This window comes from Rhinoderma darwinii, chromosome 2 (assembly GCF_050947455.1).
Source record: "Rhinoderma darwinii isolate aRhiDar2 chromosome 2, aRhiDar2.hap1, whole genome shotgun sequence".
NCBI classification, from domain to species: Eukaryota; Metazoa; Chordata; class Amphibia; order Anura; family Rhinodermatidae; genus Rhinoderma; species Rhinoderma darwinii.
Genome location: NC_134688.1, coordinates 40,870,364 through 40,882,865, shown reverse-complemented (window position 1 = coordinate 40,882,865; position 12,502 = coordinate 40,870,364). Strand labels below are relative to the sequence as shown.

The 12,502-nt window shown below is 45.4% G+C and overlaps 1 long non-coding RNA gene across 1 annotated transcript; it reads left to right on the top strand.

Moving 5' to 3' along the window:
* The first annotated feature begins 3,347 nt into the window (after window positions 1-3,347).
* Window positions 3,348-3,991, top strand: LOC142740484 (uncharacterized). Its single transcript, XR_012880719.1, has 2 exons — window positions 3,348-3,695; window positions 3,789-3,991. It is a non-coding gene; the product is annotated as an uncharacterized LOC142740484 (long non-coding RNA).
* The last annotated feature ends 8,511 nt before the right edge of the window (window positions 3,992-12,502 follow it).

Sequence of the window (12,502 nt, the reverse complement as noted above, 5' to 3'; positions counted from 1 at the left end):
TTTATCTGCTGAGCTTGGTTCTGGTGTTGCATTTATGTATTGAGCTTGGTTCTGGTGTTGTATTTATGTGCTGAGCTTGGTTCTGGTGTTGCATTTATATGCCAAGATTTGTTCTGGTTCTGTATATATGAACTGAGCTTTATTCTGGTGTTGCATTTATGTGCTGAGCTTTGTTCTGGTGCTGTATATAGGTACTGAGCTTGTTTCTGGTGCTATATATATGTACTGAGCTTGGTTCTGGTGTTGTATATATGTAATGAGCTTGGTTCTGGAGCTGTATATATGTACTGAGCTTGGTACTGGTGCTGTATATATGTATTGAGCGTGGTTCTGGAGCCGTATAGGTCAGTGCTTGGTTCTGGAGCTGTAATTATATAGAATATATTTCTAATAACAAAATTACAGGGCAGATGGAATTGTTTTCAATTCATTGTATATTTAATGGGAACCTGTCATATAGTTTTAACCCCTTTGAACCGCCACCATGCGATAATACATTATCTGACAAGATTTCCAAACATTCCGCTGTATGTTGTTTTCAGATGCAGAACAATCTATGAAATCAACTTTAAAAACGGCGCACACTGTATGCTAATTTCTCATAAAGGGTCATGGGGCTGTGACGCTATCCTGAAAAGTCACATAGTACTGCATCCAAACCCACCTTTCCATGCTTGATTGACATCCCTCTAGCTGTTATACATCACTACCAGTCTCCTCCAACTTTCTGGGATGCGCCATTGCCTTGTACTACTTGGGCACACACCGTGCAGCGAGGTGTGCTCTGCCAGGCTGCACTGCGCATGCCAGTACAAGGAAAAGGCGCATCCGCAAGAGTTGGAGGAGGCTGCTAGTGATGTAGAACAGCCAGGGGGATGTCAATAAAAATCTGCGGTCACCAGTTCAATTTCTGCCTCAGGCAGAAAATCAGCAGTCTACAAAAGAAAGCAGGTAAATATAGCAATGTGAGTGAAATGTTGGATTGATTTTTGTAGTGTGACTGGTTGATGTAGTGTTAACCGTGTATGTCAATTTTATGAGTGAAATATGCAATTTGTATGAGTTTTGTGTCTTCTAGTGTATTAGTGGCATTTGTTCGCGTGTTGTTTTCAATGTGAGTGTGAGTGGTATGTGTGGTATAGGTCTAGTGTGTAAGTGTTATGTGAGGTATGAGTTTAACATTTGTGTGGTGTGTTCGGTATGTGTCTAGTGTAAATAGTGTGTGCGGTATGTGTCTAGTGTGTGGTACGTGTCTAGTGTGTGGTACGTGTCTAGTATGTGAGTGGTGTGTGCAGCATCTGTGCCAGGTGTGAGTAGTGCGTGTTCAACATGTGTCCTTGGTGTGGGTAGGGAACGTGCGGCACATGTCTTAGGTATGAGTGGCGAGAGTGGAGGATATACCCTAGGTGTGAGTGGTGTGTGTGTGTGTGCATCTGTCCTAGGTGTGAGTGGTGCATGTGCAGCATATGTCCTAGGTGTCAGTAAGGGGTGTGTTCTAGGTGTAAGTGGTCTGCGTGCGCATGTGTCCTTAGGTGTGCGTGCGCATGTGTCCTAGGTGTGAGTGGTGTGCGTGCGCATGTGTCCTAGCTTTGAGTGGTGTGCGTGCACATGTGTCCTAGGTGTGAGTGGTGTGCGTGTGCATGTGTCCTACGTGTGAGTGGCTGGAATGCAGCATGTGTCCAGCTTGTGGGTTGCATCTGTGCGTCATGTGTCCAGCATGTGTGAGTGTGTGTTTATTTGGCTGAATATAAAATATAAATCATACTATTTAGTTACAGTATGGTGATATTTTAGCATTGTATACTGGTATAATTTGCAATCTTTATACGTCAGTATTAGGCCATGATCATGCAATCAGGAGTTGATTAGGACTAAGTCCCTGATTCCACACCTAAATTCCTTTCAAATCCACTAACATTCTGCATCCATTACAAGTGAATGGGCTATTTTATACCCCATTCACATGCGGAAATAAGTCTGCTTGAATTTTTTTCCGCTCCGCAAAAAAAAATCCTCTAGAATAATGAACATGTTCATTTTTCTCGTGGGAAAGCAGCGGATTCGTTGGAGCTATCAGGAAATATTCTTCTTTTCATTTACACCTGTTTTAATAAATCTCACCATGTCTTGTATAGCTGAAAGGTGGTCCCATTAACTCCAGCCCAACACTGGCGACTGCTTATTGCCTGTGGTGGGCCTGTGTGCTTAAAAATGCCGGGGATGATTTTAAGTCCCAGTCCGGCCCTGGATAGATAGATAGATAGATAGATAGATAGATAGATAGATAGATAGATAGATAGATAGATAGATAGATAGATAGATAGATAGATAGATATTTGATAAATGTTTTATTATTACTATCACTGTTCTCCCTCTCCTGACAGTCTGCCAGCAGAGGGTGAAGTTACAGCAGGTCTGAGGGGGGGGGGGGGGGGGGGAACATGAGGGGGGGCCACGTCGAGGGAGGGTCCCTTTTTTTCAGCCATGTGGCTGGTGCCTCTAATAGCAGTGCCACTACTACTGACACACGGACCATTTTTTACCGCCCGAACTCAGTCATATGCAAGAGGTGTTAGGAACCACAGCAACTCAGCCACGAAAGTGCAGAACACAAAAAGTTACAGAGCGGGGTCTCTGAGTGTTAAGGCGCATAGTGCATAAAAGTCGCCAACGCTCTGCTGACTCAATAACTGCAGAGTATAAACCTCCTCTGGCATTAACATCTGCACAAAAACTGTGTGTCAGGAGCTTCATAACATGGGTTTCCATGACCGAGAGGATGCATGCACGGGAAAGGTTGGCCTAAGGCCCCTCAGTTCCAGTGAAGGGAAATCTTAATGCTTCAGTATACCAAGACATTTTGGACAATTGCAGCTTCCAATTTTGTGGAAACGGATTCGACCTTTTTATGTTCCGGCATGACTGTACCCCAGTGCACAAGGTCCATAAAGACATGGTTGGGTGAGTTTGGTGTAGAAGATCTTGACTGGCTGCACAGAGCCCTGACCTCAACCCCATCCAACAACTTTGGGATGAACCAGAACGGAGATTGCGAGCCTGACCCCCTCGTCCAACATCAGTGTCTGACCTCACAAATGCTGTTCTGTATGAATGGGCAAAAATTCCCATAAAAAGGGAGGAACAACTCTATATTAATGCCTACGGATCTTAAAAGCTCCTGTAGGTGTAATGTGTAGGTGTCCCAATACTTTTGTCCATATCGTATATTTAATCAAATATGTTAAACTAAATCCCTTTACTGTACTCTGAATGTCACTCCCATCATGCCTCAAGCGGAGCACAAATTTCTCTGTTATCCCCTGCTGAGTAAAGTAAGAACAACAGAGAGCAGTGGGGGAAGGGAAGTGATAACTGCTCAGACTGTTTGTCACATAACTGGTTGTCAGTTGTCATCCAACCTATTCTACCATTGACCTGAAAAAGGGAAACTTCATCCTACTTTAAACACCATGTGTGAAGCCTATGACATCATAAAGCTGTGATGTCACAATGATCAGAAAGTATATAGGTGGCAGAGTTCCCAGCAGCCATTAACAACTTGCTCCTCAGAAAAGGAAGGTGCCAACCAGTCATCACCATGCCAACTAGAAGAACGAGAGACAGCAGCGCACCTAGAAGGCGGCGTAGATACAGGAGGAGGAGTCAGCAGAAACACCGGGAAAGTCGTAGACCTGGTGAATATATATTATCCTGCTGATCTGTATATATAACAGTCATGAATGCTACAGTACGATTATATTTATATCTGTCGTTTTCTCTGGTCACAGTTCACAGACGTAGACGCCGCCGTTATTAAAGTCGATACGTGTGTAGAATAAAGGTAACATCTGCTGCTGGCGATCGCTCTAGCAAGTTTTCCAGACCTGAAGTTATGGAGTCGCTAATAACCATCAACAAATGGAAGAACTGTCAATACAGAAGACATCTTTAAGCAGCAGGAAATGTTCCGTAATAAACATAAGGAGCAGAATTTAGTGTCTTGTGATGATTTTATGATTAAATGGATTGTTTGAAATGAAGAAAAAAAGGTTATTTAGGACTGAGCTGCAATACCAGACACAGCCATGGACAAGGGTGGGGCTGTAACTAGATAGAAAGCAGCTGAGTTTTTCTAATTTCAAATTATTTAACAGACACATTCACAATATGGGTTTGATTCAAGACATGCATGGAGGAGGAAGCGGGAAGCATCCAGGATATACATGGAGAAAGAAGGGGGAAGAATCCAGGACATGAATGGGGAAGGAAGGGGGTAGAAACCAGGATATACATGGAGGAGGAAGGGGGAAGCATCCAGGATATACATGGAGAAGGAAGGGAAAATAATCCAGGATATACATGGAGAGAGAAGGGGGAAGAATCCAGGACATGAATGGGGAAGGAAGGGGGAAGCATCCAGGATATACATGGAGAAGGAAGGGGAAGAATCCAAACTTCCCTCCGTCCTTCCCAAAGTACATCCTGGTTCAACCAACGTCGTCTACCCACCCCTCCCCTCACCCCAATTGCAGTGATCACAAGTGTTGCAGATGCTCAAAGAAGCAGAGTATGCTATGACAAATAGTCCTTAATTGCCAATGAATATGGGATTGTCGTGTGGATGAGCATGGTTTAGTGCCAGGCCCCATAGCATTGGCATGGCCCACCAGTACACGGGTACATTGGATAGGGCAATAATTGTCTTTCTGCTACATAGGTAGTAATAATAGAGTTTGTATAAGATTAGAAAAACATGGCTGCTTCTTCCAAAACAGTGCCACTAATGTCCATGGGCTGAGTCTGGTACTACAGTATTTATTTGAATAAGGCTGAGTTGCAATATCAGACACAGCCAATAGACAAGATTGGCGCTGTTTTTGGAAGAAAGCAGCCATTTTTTTCTAATCTCATATAACCCTTTTAATTTGGGTCCTTATGGTGGGAGAAAGGCTATAATTGCCCGGCCTACCGTTGTCCGGCATACTAAGCGCTGTCTTTGGTACTGATTAGGGTATGAGAATACAGTGTTTTTTCTGCTACAATCTTACACAGGAGGTTCTACATTGGGCACTGATCCTATAATTCCAGAGAACCCATTTAATACTCCCCGTTGTCTCCTAGAAATAGCAGAGAAGAGTGGCACACAGCGCCCGTCACTCATAGGATGTTTATCTGTCTCTACCAACTAGGCATTTTACAAAGGGTCTTCATATGATACCAATAACGTCAATGTGGCTATTGTCTAAGATGTGACGTGAGGGGCTGCAGTCTTAGGGTATGTTCACACACTAGACTAAAAACGTCTGTTTTTCGCTGCGTTTTTTACGTTTTTTTCAATAGAGTCTATGAAAAACAGCTCCAAAAACGTCTTAAGAAGTGTCCTGCACTTCTTTTTCGCTGACGTTTTTTTACGCGGCCGTTTTTTTCAAAACGGCTTTGTAAAAATAGGCCTATCGGAACAGAATGACGTTTTTTCCGTTGCAATCAATGGGCAGATGTTTGGAGGCGTACTGCTTCCGATTTTTAGCCCATTTTTAGGGCGCTTACGGCCCGAAAATAGGCTGTGTGAACATACCCTTAGGGTATGTTCACACCCTTAACAGAAAACGTCTGAAAATACGGAGCTGATTTCAGAGAAAACAGCCTCTGATTTTCAGGCGTTTTTTAAAGGGAATGTGTCGGTAGAAATTATTTTTTTTTTTTTAGTTAAACAATTATTATTTGAGTGATTACACATTGTTTTAATTTTTTAAATTTTTTCACAAGTCAGGAAATATTATAAATTAGATTCTAATTTATAACATTTCCATGTGCTGGGCACTAGAGGGAGCAGTTCCCAAAATTGCAGCATTGTCAATGTGGTAAAGCAACCTCATTGCTTTATGCTGCAAATTCGGGGTAGACACACTCTATCTAGTGTTCTCACACAATCCCCCCTCCCTTATTCTGGCTAGTGCCAGGAGAAGGAAGGGTTTGAATCTACAAACCTTCTACACTGTGTGCCGCCATTTTCTGAGTGACTGCACAGTGTAGGAGGATTAGATACAGTGCTCAGCAGACAGTATAACACGAACATACACAAACATAATACACACATCACATACACGAACATAACTTACCTGCTCCTGCCGCCGCTGCCGCCTCCGCTTCTATTCCTTGCGCCTTCACTTTGTTGAACATATGCCCGGAAGCCGCGGCCGGAAGTCGTCATCTTACTGTCCGGCTGCGGCTTCTGGTCCACATGAAAATGGCGCCGGATTTCGCTCTGCGAACGAGCTTCGATTTGGTCTGTGTGGGAGCGGCGCATGCGCCGTTCCCACACAGACGGCGTACGTTGCAGTGAATGGAACGGCTCCCGTTCGCATTCTCTATGAGGTTGTATGTGCCGTATTCCATCTCTGTAAAATGGCAGCCCCCATAGAGAAGTAAAAGTAAGAAAAAAGTCAAAAGTAGAACACAAGAACACAAATAAATAAAATTTATTTTAATATCATACTAAAAGCAATTTGATAAAAAAAAATAATAATTCATGACACCTTCCCTTTAAGCTGAAAATTAAATTTGGAGCTTCTTTTGAGGCGTTTTTTGAGGCGTTTTTCATAGTGTCCAATGGAAAATCAGCTCCAAAAAACGCCTCAAGAAGTGACATGCTACTTCATTTTATGGAGCGTCTTTTTACGCTCCGTTTTTTAAAACAGAGGCGTAAAAAGATGCCCCATATAAATTAAATGCTGTTTTTCCCCATTGATTTCAAAGGGCAGATGTTTGTAGGCGTTCAGCTTCCGTTTTTTCAGGCGTCTTTCGAGGCGTAAACGCCCCGAAATACGCCTGAAAACACTGCGTGTGAAAATACCCTGAAAGAAACACAGTGTGGTAGAGTGAGCCTGCCATGATGTCACCGCTGAGTCCGGACATCCTACATCAGGGCGCCGGGACAACCAATCACTATTACGTATCTGCTCCATAAAAGGAAAAAGTGTCACTTCAAGTGTTTAAAGGCTGCTGTATATAAACCTTTCTAGCCTTTTTTTTTCATTAAATGTATGTATTTATATAAATGTTTGCAATTGACTTTTATTAAAAATTCTATTTATTTTTTGCGCTGAGGCTTCTATGTATCCACTATACATAGAAGCTGCATAGCGCTGCTGTAAGCTGAATCCGTCAGTCAACTGGACTGACGGCTCGCCTGACAGTGGCTCCTGTGTGCCTCTGACACACAATATACCCTGATATTAATCACATCTAAGATTTCCGTGGGAGGAACGAACATTGCGGCCGTAATACAGATGCCAAAATGCGGCTGTATTACGGCTTTCAGAAAGCGACCTTATTCTGTAAAATGGGAATAAATTGGAGAATATTTATCAAAACTCGTTATAGGTAATAGAGGAGCAGTTGTCCATAGAAACCAATCAGGCCGCTGCTTTCCTTTTTGAAAGGAACCATAATAGGTGGAATGTGATTGGTTGCTTTGGTTAACTGCTCCCCTTTTTCCCTTGCACCAATTTTGATAAATTTCAACCATTGTATGTTTAGCGACCGTAGTATATATGTATATCAGACAATCGCACAGAAATTCCCTGATGTATTCTGATTTAAATCATCCCCATTTGTACTATGATTAAAAGGTTGCCGTGAATTCCCAGTCTCTGCTGTTTATGGCAGCCTGTGTCCTGCAGGTGATGTCGGGAGATAAATGGATCAGATTTGTTTGATTTTCCTCGTCCAATTTTATTGTTCCCACCTGATATAGACCATCAGTGGGTCCGTGTGCTGTGTGTGTGAAAAATGCGAGTGAATCGGGTCCGTGTGTGTTGCGTTATGCAGGGGCGTAGCTAGGGGGGGGCAGGCGGGGCATGTGCCCCGGGCGCAGTTCAGAGGAGGGCGCCAGCGCCACCTCCTCCTGCACTATAATTGTACCTGTGTCGCAAGGACACAAGTACAATTAGAAGCAATGAATGACCGGGCACGTTCCGTGCCCGGCCATTCAGCACCTTTCCACGAATGAAGCGACTGGTACCTTTTGTACCAGTGACGCTTCCGTCGATGAAAGGCTCTGACTGACTGACAGAGAAAGTCATCCTGCCCAGCCAATCAGCGCCTTTCATAGACGCTGCGGTCAACCCCCTGGAGACCTGCGCAGAAGAGAGCAGGTTTCCATGGCTGCCGGAAGGCGTGGGAGCGGGAATAAGGTGAGTTTGAATAGTTGTTTTTTTAAAAAATTGTAATAGAAGTGTGGCTGTATCTGCGGGGGGGGGGGGGGGGGGACGACACTTTGTTTACATGGGTACATGGGGGACTTTATCCACGGGGGGTGTCTATCTATAGGGGGACTATATCTACAGGGCTGGGCTATACACAGGGGGACTATATCTACAGGGCTGGGCTATATACAGGGGGACTATATCTACAGGGCTGGGCTATATACAGGGGGACTATATCTACAGGGCTGGGCTATATACAGGGGGACTATATCTACAGGGCTGGGCTATATACAGGGGGACTATATCTACAGGGCTGGGCTATATACAGGGGGACAATATCTACAGGGCTGGACTATATACAGGGGGACTATATCTGCTGGGCTATATACAGGGGGACTATATCTACAGGGCTGGGCTATATACAGGGGGACTATATCTACAGGGGGCTATATACAGGGGGACTATATCTACAGGGCTGGGCTATATACAGGGGGACTATATCTGCTGGGCTATATACAGGGGGACTATATCTACAGGGGGACTATATCTACAGGGGGGCTATATACAGGGGGACTATATCTAAAGGGGGGCTATATACTGGAGTGGGCTGTCTATAGAGCACCATATACAGGGGTGGGCTATATTGTATATAGCCACCTGTAGATATAGCCCACCCCTGTATATGGTGCTCCATAGATAGCCCACCCCAGTATATAGCCCCCCTGTAGATATAGTCGCCCTGTATATAGCCCAGCCCTGTAGATATAGCCCCCTGTAGATATATTCCCCCAGTATATAGCCCACCCCTGTATATAGCCCCCTGTGTATAGCCCACCCCTGTAGATATAGCCCACCCCTGTATATAGCCCCCTCTGTAGATATAGCCCACCGCTGTAGATATAGCCCCCCTGTGTATATCCCAGCCCTGTGTATATCCCAGCCCTGTGTATATCCCAGCCCTGTAGATATGGTCCCCCTGTAGATATGGTCCCCCTGTAGATAGCCCACCCCTGTAGATAGTCCCACTGTAGATATAGTCCCCCTGTAGATATAGCCCACCCCTGTATATAGTCCCCCTGTAGATATAGCCCACCCCTGTATATAGTATCCCACAAATAGCTCCCCCTAAGGTGCTCCACAGAAAGCCCATCCCTGTATATAGCCCCCTTGTACATATAGTCCACCCCTGTATATAGTGCTCCACAGATAGCCCACCCTTGTATATAGTATATACAGGGGTGGGCTATCTGTGGAGCACTATATACAGGGGTGGACTATCTAGTGGAGCACTATATACAGGGGTGGACTATATGTACAAGGGGGGCTATATACAGGGGTGGGCTATCTGTGAAACACTATATACAGGGGTGGACTACATGTGGAGCACTATATACAGGGGTGGGCTATATCTACAGGGGGGCTACATACATGGTTGGGCTATCTGTAGAGCTCTATATACAGGGGTGGGCTATATCTACAGGGGGCTATATACAGGGGTGGGCTATCTGTAGAGCACTATAGGGGGAGTTATTTGTGGGACACTATATACAGGGGTGGTCTATATGGGGGCACTATCTACAGGGGGCTCTATGGCAGGCACTATCTACATGGGGCTCTATGGCAGGCACTATCTACAGGGGGCTCTATGGCAGGCACTATCTATAGGGGGCACAGTGTCTGTGTGGGACACGGTGTATGGTGCTATTATAATTAGAGGTGCAGTGTATGGCGCTATTATATTTAGGGGCGTAGTGTGTGGTATAATGATAACTTTATATTTATTTATAGGTGCAGAAATGTTGGAAAAGTGAGAAGCTGAAGACATCTGAGCGGCAAACTGCAGAAATGGGCTGTGACCGGGAGAAGTCATCATAGAGGTCTGGACCGGATGGAGAGAAAGAACTAGAATCTGAGACGTCACCGGTGAGTCACTTAATGTAAATGTTTATTCTGCCTCTAATCAGCACTGTAGTCACTGTATGATCTGCAGCGAGATGATGGGTGATATGATTATGATAGGATTTATTTTTTGTGAAACGGCATCTCCCAGCATATCCTTACCATTGTTCGGGCCATGCTGGGAGCTGTAGTTTTACGCCGTACACACCTATACGGCAGGGGTTGCACTAAATTGAGCTGTATTTGTGCTGGTGTAGTATATATGTAGTGAGCTTGGTTCTTGTGTTGTGTATAGAACCATATTGCTTGTGAAATGTACAAATAATTTTATGCTCGCGTTACATAAAAAGAAATGACACGTCGATTGGTAGAGGAAACAAACACGGCGAGGGGGAAAGAGGTTGGGGGGGGGGGGGGCGCCAAACTGAATCTTTGCCCCGGGTGCTGGAGAACCTAGCTACGCCTCTGCGTTATGCATCAGTTTGCTTTGCGAGGGGCATGCGTTATTCACGTACTTGCAAAGCATAGCAAAGCATGTGTGAATAGCCCCATTGAAATCAATGGGTCCGTGTGCTGTGCCTTATTTCAACGCACAACACACGGACGTGATTCACGCTCGTGTGAATGGGGCCTAAAGAGTGTTCTGTGGTGTGATAAGTGCGCCACATTTTAGGCCCCATGCACACGACCGTTGTTTTCACCTGCAATTACGGATGAAATTGCGGATCCATTCATTTCTATGGGTCACGGACAAATTTCCGTATATTTACTGATGTGTGTCCGGGCTGTAGAAATGATCCGCAAATTATAGAACATGTCCTATTCTTGTCGGTAATTACGGAGTCTATGAAGTCTATGGGTGCTACCGTAAATGCGGACGGCTTGGAAAGTGCATCCGTAGCCATCTGTAATTGCGGGAACCGCTGTTATGCAAAGCCAGGGGATTACCCAAGATTCCTGTTTTTTTGCGGATCCGTAAATACGGATGAACTACGGATGCACTATGGACTGTATTTGCGGACAGCGTGCCGTATATGCGGATTAAGGCCCCATGCACATACTTTTGCAGCCGCAATTCCCCTGAAAATCCACCGGAGAATTGCGGCCCAATTCATTTCTATGGGCCTATGCACACGACCGTGGTTTCCAGGCACATAGAAAATAATGGACGCGGTCATGTGCACAGCCCACGATTTGCAGGCGGCTCGCGGGTGACACGGGTGAAAATCACGGCTGTGCACATGGCTACGGTCGTGTGCATGAGGCCTAATTGTGGATGAATACGGATCCGTATTTGCGGACAGTAAAAAAAAAATATGGTCGTGTGCATGAGGCCTTAGGCTTTATGCACACGGCCGTGTACGTAATTACTGGTCGCGCTTCCATTATAAAGTATAGGAGCACGGTCCGTAAAATAAAAAAATAGAACATGTCCTATTTTTTTCGGCAGCTTTCTACAGCACGGACACCCTCCAGTAGACATACGGGAAGGTGACCGTCGGACATAGAAATGAATGGGCCCACAATTACAGGCAATTTTACGGTCGTAATCATGGCCCACGATTGCAGGCAGGGCCGTCTGCCGACGGCAGCCCGCATTTTCGGGCCGTGCTCCCGTACTAAGGTCCCATTCACATGACCGTAAAAAAACTAATTTTAATTAGCAATTATTGACCCGCCCGGTTCTATTGGCCGCGGACACCTTTCCATTCCGCTACGGATAGGTGTCCGTGCCGTAGAACCGTGCCAGGAATTATGGAGCATGTCCTACTTTTCAATTTTTACGTGGCAGGCTCCCATAGGCCTCATGCACTCGACCGTAGACATGTGCACGCCCGTGATTTTCAGGTCAGCCGCCAGCGGAGTGTCATCCGCGAGCCGACCCCGCAAATCGCGGGCAGTGCACATGGCCACGTCCATTATTTTCTATGAGCCTGGACCGCAGAACACGGCCGTAATAAGACATGCTCGTTCCTTCTGCAGTCCAGGCTCCATAATGCATAATTCTCACGTAGATTTTCGGGGGAATTGCAACCGCAAAAGCACGTTCGTGTGCATGGGGCCATACTTTGTATGGTTGCACGGGACGAAAATGGCACGACTGCGGGCACAGCCATGAGCATGAGGCCTCATGCTTACGACCGTGAAAAATCTCTGTAATTGCAGACCGCAATTACGGACGCGCCCGGTTCTATTGGCCGCGGACACCTTTCTGTATTGCTACGGAAGGGTGTTTATACCGTAGAACAGTGCCGGGAATTATGGAGGATGTCCTACTTTTCATTTCAGATTGGTTCTGGAGCTGTATATACCGTATATGTCGGCGTATAAGACGACTGGGCGTATAAGACGACCCCCAACTTTTACCCTTAAAATATAGAATTTAAGATATACTC